Source organism: Amblyomma americanum, chromosome 1 (assembly GCF_052857255.1).
Source record: "Amblyomma americanum isolate KBUSLIRL-KWMA chromosome 1, ASM5285725v1, whole genome shotgun sequence".
NCBI lineage: Eukaryota > Metazoa > Arthropoda > Arachnida > Ixodida > Ixodidae > Amblyomma > Amblyomma americanum.
The window spans coordinates 486,226,761-486,235,921 of NC_135497.1; the positions used below are offsets into that span (position 1 = coordinate 486,226,761).

At 41.4% G+C, this 9,161-nt stretch overlaps 1 long non-coding RNA gene across 1 annotated transcript; it reads left to right on the plus strand.

The window, feature by feature from the left end:
- The first annotated feature begins 1,618 nt into the window (after positions 1–1,618).
- Positions 1,619–6,007, plus strand: LOC144105126 (uncharacterized). The gene is made up of 3 exons (XR_013308710.1): positions 1,619–1,754; positions 1,997–2,152; positions 5,901–6,007. It is a non-coding gene; the product is annotated as an uncharacterized LOC144105126 (long non-coding RNA).
- Positions 6,008–9,161: the final 3,154 nt, after the last annotated feature.

A 9,161-nucleotide genomic window follows, 5' to 3' on the forward strand; every position in this document is an offset into this window, starting at 1 on the left:
TTTGACTTTTGTTTATATAATAGGCAGTCCTTTTTTTCATTCGATTGCAACACTTTAGGAGTTACTGCAGAGTTGCGTGGTAGCGAACTCTCAGATTAACGGTTTGCATTATTACGCCAGCATAACTTGCTAAGTGTTTCACTGCAGTGTTGTTACTAGAACAGCCTCTTGAAAGTATATTCAGCCTGGTGGTCATTGAGGGTTACTGTTCACATATCAAAATGCCGGATCAGCTGTATACTCTTTACAGCTACCAGAACTATTGTACATTTCATGACATGCTGGCTGAAGAGTGCTGGAGCACCAGACTGGGGATTTGGATGAAACAATTTTCAAATGTGTGCTCGGTATCACGCTGTTTTGTTCCAATTGTGGAGAGGTTTTCTTTTCATATTTGTTCCGTCAAACATTTAAATTTTGGGCAATATGTTGTTGCCTTTATCTTGTGTTCTCTTTGTTGTTGAGGTTTAGTATTTTTGGCACAAGCACTCCACTCTATTACTTTTCAGTATAATTTGAAATTTGTAGGGCACGTCATGAAGAATAAAACTTCTACTTGAATAATCTGCATGTGTTTATGTTCTCATTGTTGATATAAAAACTTAGTTGAGACAGCTTGTATTTTAGCTCTGGCTAGAATTTTTAGGAGGGCCTCAGTAACATAATCACATGACCAACACAAACTCGGTATTATTGTTTGTGCAATGAAAAACAGTTTTAAAATAGTTATTAACAGCTGTCAGTGTAGGAATGGCCTAAAACGTTTTGTGCTCTATGTAGCTCTTCTCTGAGGCAGGATTAATTCATCTGCACCTGCAGCCTGATACCGCCAAGATACCAATTCTTGGGTGAACTTATGATTTTTTTTCACTGAGCAAACTTGCATCATCTTGAAGCATGGAACTTGAGCTGATTCTTAACAGCTCTAGTGTAGCGAATTTCATTATCCTCATTGCTTAGTTTACATTCACCTCAGGACAATGGCCTTTTCCAGTTTAATTATCTGTGTCTTGCACCAGCTACATGCCACACTATCAGAAATCACCTAATCTTATCTAATGAACTTATAATCAGATATCTCCTGCTATATTTTCCTTAGGGTGAAATTCATTTTGTTGCGATACAATGCACAAGCTGTTCCCTGGAGTGGTGCTCAGCTTATCTGGAATGAAATGCTTGGGAAATGGGTCTCTGATTTCACCTTGAGTAGACGAAATTAACTTGTGCTAAGGCACTCTTTGGCCACAGATGCCCTTGTGCCATTAAAATCCATCAAATTCATTCTGTTGCCCTAAGATACCATTGGTGATTCATTCTCTGCATTGTATGCCCTGGCCAGATCCATTTTCTTTTATTTCTGCCAGAATATTAACAACTTCCTTGTTCATCCCTGTTATGGTTTCACTCGGTCAGTTGTTCTATTAATAATTATAATCACTTTATTGAAAACATATTTTGGGCTAAATGGCATCAAGTTTGCCACTCTGCACAAAGTGATATATATGTTTGGTCTTGTATGTCTTTACTTGTGTGGTAATGTTTATTTTGTGCTCACTGTCTAAACAACCTTATTTGCCTATGATATCCTAAGCCCTTTTATACCTATTTTCCTTCCCCCTGGCTCTTTCTCTTTTCAGTCATTCCTCCTCTTTCCTTTACACCGGCCATTGGTCACAAGGCTGCTGTGGGAACGACAGTCAGCACTGGGCCCTTTTTTGTTCATGGAACCTGCACTGCTACTATTAACACTAATAGTACGTTATCAGTATTTTTGTGATACTGCATTTATTGTTATTTATGAAGTAGTTGGCTAAGGCAATGGTAGCAGTGTTGGATATTACAATATATTAGGCATATATCTCACTTGCAATATATCAGTGTGTTCACTATTACACTACCCTCTATTTCTTTCAGTTCAGTTATTTGGCTATAGATATATTGTACTGCTTTCCTAGTTTAGTCCACTCAAACTAAAACTTTGCTCTTTGTGTCGCAGGTAGAATCTACAATGATTGCTGCTCTGTGTCTTGTAAGCAGGAGGCAGTGTTCAATGGAGCCATGAACTTTCCTTGGAATTGAAAAGCCTTTGCCGTATTATGCGCGGAACCACGAGTGTGAAGAGGAAAATGTCATGCCTTGGATTTCTGCAGAGGTGAGCCATTGCGGTGAATCCACCAGCGCGAAAGACAGGGATGAGAAAGGAGACAAGACAGGGGCTGACTCGCGACTAAAGTTTATTGGCGTGAACAGGGAATATATAAAAAGCCAAGCAATACCATAAACCATGTAGTTAGAGATAAGCATACAGGACAACATGAGTCAAAAATCGCCCTCAACATTTCCCTGATCGAGGTAGTCCAACTCATTCTGTGTTAACACGATAGACAAAACACACATTCTTCACGGAGTCATAAGATGTGTCTAGCCTCGATAATCTCCCATTTAATCTCTCTGAATTTACTGCCAAAATGCGTGTTGCCAAAAGGAAAGGGTAGCAGACTTCACATCCCGTGCAGTGTACAGCAGAGTTACCCCAACCACCTAGCCAAGCCCCTACCCTCTTGTGTTCCTGTAGTCTTACATTCATACACCTTCCAGTTGCACCTACGTAAACCAGACTACAAGATAATAATATTTGATACCACATTCATTTTACAAGGTACATATACATTTCACTCTACACGTGTACTTTTCTCGAGCCACATTCACAGAATTATTCTTAAAATTTTACATGCTTTAGACAACGTATTAGGGGCTGAGAAAGCCACTTTTACATCATACCTTCTGGCCACATTTTTCAAATTGTGCAACAATTTATGTACATACGGTAACACAACTGGTCTTTTGGCATCTCGCTGGCTGGTCCCAGCCTGATTGTGCCGGTCACCGCAAAACTGTCTCAGCTTCTTTAACAATTTATCATATGCTCTTGCAGTAACAAGGTTTGGAAATCCTGCGTTCGTTAACCATAAAATCTGCTCTTGGAAACTAGTCGTCATGCTGTGAAAGCATAATTTCATCAATTCTGAGCCCGCGCTAGAAAATGCAATGCTATCTTTCACTAGCTTGGAATGGTGGACATGTAGCCAGGTAGCAGCTTAACACTCGCCAGCACACATGAAGTGTGCTGAACATCAAGGTAAGGTCCAGAAACCACAGCTCTTTTTCTTGGGACATTTGCTCCAAGGTAAACCTGAGATAAAGGCCTTGCTCCTTAAACAACTTGAGAAGATGTATAGGTCCGGAACTATCACAACCTTTATAAAAGACCAGAAAATCATCGACATAGCAAAAGATTTTTCCCCCAGCCCATGCACATTCTGGACAATTATTCTATCCACCCTACTCAAGAAAATATTGCTTAGCACAAGGTCAACCTTTGAACCACTACATATTCGAGACTTTAGAACACATACCGCACTGCGCTACTCTACAAACATGCTCTTCAAATAAATGCTATTCAATAACATGCTCTACAGATAAATTTCATAAAAGGATTCATGCAAAATTATCTCTGGTTATTTGCAAAAGCATCCGTCTGCTTCGCATCTTGAAGATCCATTTCTTGTACTCAATTCGCAGTGTGGTTGAGCATCTTAAGAATGACAATCCAGCGGATTGTCTTGTGATTAGTGTCGATGTAGAACTATTTTATTCTATCCCGTATGAAGATCTTGTGAAAAGCTTATGAATGTGTATATCGGAGCACAACAATGAGCTCGTGTTTAGGAACGGGTGTGTAACATAAGTCTTTTTTGGCACTTGCCTCCTTTTATTTGAAGCGAAGAGCATGTTTGTGGAGTATGGCAGTGCGGCACATGTTCAAAAGTCTGCTAAATGTATCGATTCGAAGGTTGCCCCTGTGCTAAGCAATATTCTCTTAAGCAGGGTGGAAGGAATGATTGCCAAGAAATTGCATGGGCTGGGGGAAATCTTTCGCTACGTCTATGATTTTCTGGTCTTTTACAACGGTTGTGATAGTGTGGGACCTGTACATATTGTGTACTTGTTTATTGAGCAAGGCCTTTGTCTCAAGTTTACCTTGGAGAAAATGTCCCAACAAAAAGAGCTGCGGTTTCTCAACCTTACCTTGATGTTCTGCACACGCCATGTGTGCTAGCGATATTCACCCAGGAGTGTTAAGCAGCTACTTGACTGTTGGTCGAACGATTCTAAGCTAGTGAAAGATAGCATTGCGTCGTCAAGTCTAGGCTCGGTATTGGTGAAGCCATGCTTTTACAGCGTGACAACTGGTTTCCAAGAGAAGATTTTAAGGCTAATGAAAGCATGATTTCCTAACCATGCTATTGCAGAAGCGTGCGATAAATTGTTAAAGCTGAGCATATAAGATTGGGCAAGTTGGTCTGACAAGCTAAAGATAAGAATGGCGCAGCATCAAGTAACGAGGACAACAGGAGAGCACACCCACGCACAAGTGCCATCCTTGGAGCGGATGCAGAATCTAAGAGCGTGTACTTGACATTCAGCGTTGGCAGCCAAGGATCGGGCTCGTTCAATCTTTAGCGTTCAAATCCGTGTTTCCTCGTTTCCTTGACGGTCAACGCTGAATGTCAAGCACGCGCTCTTGGATTTTGTTTCTGCTCCAGGGTTGGCACTTGTGCGTGGGTGTGTTGTCCTGCTTTCCTCGTTACTTGATGCTGTGCCATTCTTCCCTTTAGCATGTTAAAAGCTGAAACCCCTTCGCAGGGACTGGCATGATCAGGCTGGGGCCAGCCAGTGAGATGCCAAAAGACTGACTGTGTTACTGTACATACATAAATTGTTGCAAAATTTGAAAACTGTGGCCAGAAGGTATGACGTAAAAATGGTGTGTTCGGCCCCTAATAAGTTGTCTACAATCTGTAAAATTGTTAATAATTTTGTGAATTTCGTTAGGGAAAAGCACATGTGTCGAGTGAAACGTGGCAACATATATGTGCCTTGCAACCATTGCATGCATTGCATACCATTATCATGTGGTTGGGTTTATGTTGGTGAAACTGGAATGTGTATCAATGTAAGACTACAGGAGCATGATAGGTATTTGGATATTGGTAGGGGTTGTAACTTATCTGCATATTACAAGGGATGTGAAGGCTTGTAGCCATTCCTTTCGGCAACACGCATTTTGGCACTACGTTCACAGCAGATTAACCAGAAAATTATCGAGGCTAGACACATCTTATGACTCGGTGACGAATGTGTGAGTGTGCTGCCCATAGTGTTAACATGCAGCGGGTTGGACTGTCTAGATGAGAGGAATGTTAAGGGCAATCTTTTACTTATGTTGTGATGTAGCTTATGTGTAATTGTGTAGTTTGTGGCGTGTGGCTTTTCTGTATACTCTGTTCACTTCAATAAACTTCAGTTGCGAGTCAGTGCCTGTTTTGTTTCTTTTCTCGTCCCTGCCTCGTGCTGATAGATTCAAGTACTTGTAGAGTAGATTCACTGAATTGTGTACTTGCAGAGGCTTGTGAAAAAACGAGAGGAATTTTCTTTCCTTTATGCGGAATGGAAGGTTGAAATTTTTTTACTTAAATGTTTGCAGCATTAAATTTCATTCGGAAAGGTAAAACCCACTTTATTGTACATTTTGTGTGCAATGGTGCCGGTGGCAGCATGCAACTGAAAACATTCGTCCAGGTTATCTAGCTAGCGTCCTTCTTCCTTGTGCCACATTTTCTGAAATAATATTTTGTCAGATTTATTTCAATCAGAATTTCTAAGAACATATTGGTGATCACATAATGGTGATCACATAATTTGGTGATCACATATGACATAATTCAAAGCGTGATCATTGGTATTTTTTAGTCTGGGGCAGTACAATGAGAAGTACATAGTATATAGTAATATTAAATATGACCAGTCTAACATAAACAAAACTACTTTTTTTAAAGGAAAATTTTGCTACCGAAGTGCTGGAGTGACATGGCATTATGAAGACGTGGACAGTGTGCTGTATTCATGATGGCACGAGAACTTGCGTACAGTGCTTCAGGTAACTGGTGAGTACCTTGGTGCTGTGCTGCTAATGTAGCCAAATTGTTTTTAATCTAAGAGTGTATCTGAAAACTTAAGCAAAAATTGAGTAGTATTTAGATATTCTTGCACCAGATACCAGATGTGTCTCACATGTACCCTTGTCTGCTGAATATAGTAAGCATGGCTTTCGAGCTGAGTGCCTCTGACGTATGAAAAAAAATGGCCACTGGGCTGCTCCACGACGCGTGGAGCAGCCCAGTGTAGCACATTCAGGCTTCATGGAGTGGAGAATAAAGGCAGTAAATAATTTAAGAGTAGAAAACGCAGCACAAACCACAGGACCAGGAAACTGACAGAACACACCGACCCTGATGACACTCTTTGCATGAAGGGTGTTATAAAGTTGCCTGTCATGTAGTGCAAGATGGAGGTCGCACAGGACGGGTGTTAAATATGAGTTGATGCAGACACCTGTCATTACGTAGTACTCACTGTAGAACTCGAGCAAGAAGCAAAGGTAACAGCTGAGCATGGCCACTCTTGTGCTTTCCTCCGCAAGCAATCTGGAATTGCACTTAGAAATCTTTTATGCTTTCTCTTGACATATACATCATTGCCGCATGTGGCGAGGAAAAGTACATACCCTTGATGTCAAGTGACAGTGAACTCACAGGGCTGGTAACAGCTCACTGAGGTGTTGTGATATATCTACAGGGCACCTCATGAGAACAAAGAGCCCTTGAAGGAATTCTCTCAAAGTTTGTTGCCACATGGACCTCTTCGTAATCAATGACTCTAAAAGGCAAGCCTTCCTTAAGTGTCACAAAAAAGGCCTAGGACATGGGTCTTTTTGCTTCTCCATTAGTGCCAAAATGTTTGCTAGCGAGATCTTTCGCAGATATATAATTATTTCACAAAATGTCAAGAAGGAGACTGAAGCTGCACCAAGCAGTACCAGCAAAAAACTTATCATAGCTGTTCAAAAAGCAGAAAGACTCATGCCTTCATCCTTCTTTTGCATCAGACACATGAGGACACTTCGTCTTTCTGGGTCATCATTTTGAAGAGGTTCACATGGCAACGGCCTTTGGTTAAATTTCTGCCAAGAGCCCTTTTTTGAAACTTGAGCATCCGTTCCTTGTTAGGCACACTGCAGAGATATTGGAATGCCTTAGTGAGCTGCTTCCGGTACGTGTGACTGCATTTTCACTGACATCAGATATTAGTACATTTTCTTGCACATGCTGAGATAATGGAAGCTATGAGTGAAAACATGCGGTTTTGGGGAAGTGTGCTTCCTGGTGCCGTATTCCAAGTTTGTGTCATAATAAAAAGCGTCATAATCTGCCGCAACGGGCATGCCCGGGAACTGGATATAAACTGAGTGCGGGACTTTCGCTTCGTCTTGTCTTGCCTGTAACAAATGGGATGGACGATAAATTCGGCAAGCCCTTTTTCAGATGTTACCAATGTTCCTTGCTCGCTAAGTTGTGCATTTAGTACTATGTACAGAAAGGCACCTGCATTGAATTGCATCTGGCCCCCATCCTGAGCTACTTTCTATTTGCACAAAATGATAAGCAACTGTAAAGACTTTCATGCGCACAGTGCCGCCCGGGAAAGCGCATTTTGTCTGCTTCTTTCTGGACCTGTGGTTTTTACTGTTTACTGTTATGAGAAATGAATTTTGGGCAATAAATTACAACGGGTTGGTTCTCGGTGAATGGCTTTTGAAAGCTTCTACGAAAGCCGATTTTTCAATAGCGGATGGTTGAAATGTATTTGTGAAATTTATATTTGGTGTTGTGTGACCACTAAATGAGGATTTTTTTATGCTTTTCAGATGGATCCGACAGCAATGTGCACATGTACAATGTGTGTAGTTTGCCATGAAAATAAAACGTATGTACTTGTACTCACCCAAACACTTACCACTCTTTCATTCTAAGCTGCATTCTTTGTACGTACGCACTACATAATATGCGTAAAGGAAAGCCTTGTACATAATACTTATTTCTTCGGCACCTGGACGGCTATATCTGCAGTGAACATTGCGGGCAGAAGCTATACGAAGACGCATGTTCATGTACTACAGAAAGTACATAATTACAATACAGATAATTTCCGCTCTAGATGAAATGACTTCCGAGTGAACGGAGGACGTATGCATACACATTGCGGAAATTTCAATAAGAACAAAACATAAGCATTCGTTGTGAAAAAACGATTTCGGTCTCGTGCATAGCATGGCGTAACTTTCCGTTACCAAGAATGTGACAGTCGTCATACGGAGTCTCTGTTTCTGACATTTAGTCCGTACCTCATGTTGCGGAAAACCCTCCGGCAACGCATTACCAGCGGGTTTCTCTGTACTGCGGAGCATTTTTTTTACAGTGTACCTTCATAATAGCACACCAACATAAGCAGTTTACTTTCTGCGCAGTTCACTTAGAAAATTCCCTAGTGATAGAAGCATCTCGAATTTGTTTAGTCATTCCTAAATAATAAAATCTTTTTTCTTTTGGCGAGTCCTCTCCATTCTCATAGTCAATCTATCACAGTGGCTCAGTGGTTGTGGCATTCAGCTACTGATCCCCTGGTCATCTGATAGCAGCAGCCGTATTCCAATGAAGGTGGAGTGCAAAAAGCGGTGTGCTCGGCGTTGTAAGCATGTGTTAAAGAAAACTAGGCAGTCTGAATAATTCTGGTGCCCTTTACTTCAATGCAATCCACTTATAACGACATTTAGAAAACCAGAAAATTTGATGGTTATAACCGATTAACGTTATATCTGGATTGGCAAAAAAAAAACACCCATGTATTCCCCCATGCATGTAGGCATTAAACCCATAAATGTAAGGGCGCACAGCGGCTTGGCACTCTGCCAAGTTTGCCGAGCGAACCACCGCTCCCCCCCCCCCCCCCCGGAGCTCTCGTCAAAAGATAAACAGGCAGCAATGTTATCGGCATAATCGGCATAGAGCATCTTGGTGCACTGCCAAGGACTGTGATGCAGAGAGCGCAAAACGGGGAATGTGAAGAAAAGGGAGCACTTAAAAAAAGTAAATTCTCAACCATCTTGGAGGGAAAATAATTTTTTAGTCAGTGTTGCGCGGCAGCGGCCAAGCAAGCTCCTCCCTCCAGCTATTGCGTCAACGATAGTGCTTGGTTCTCTA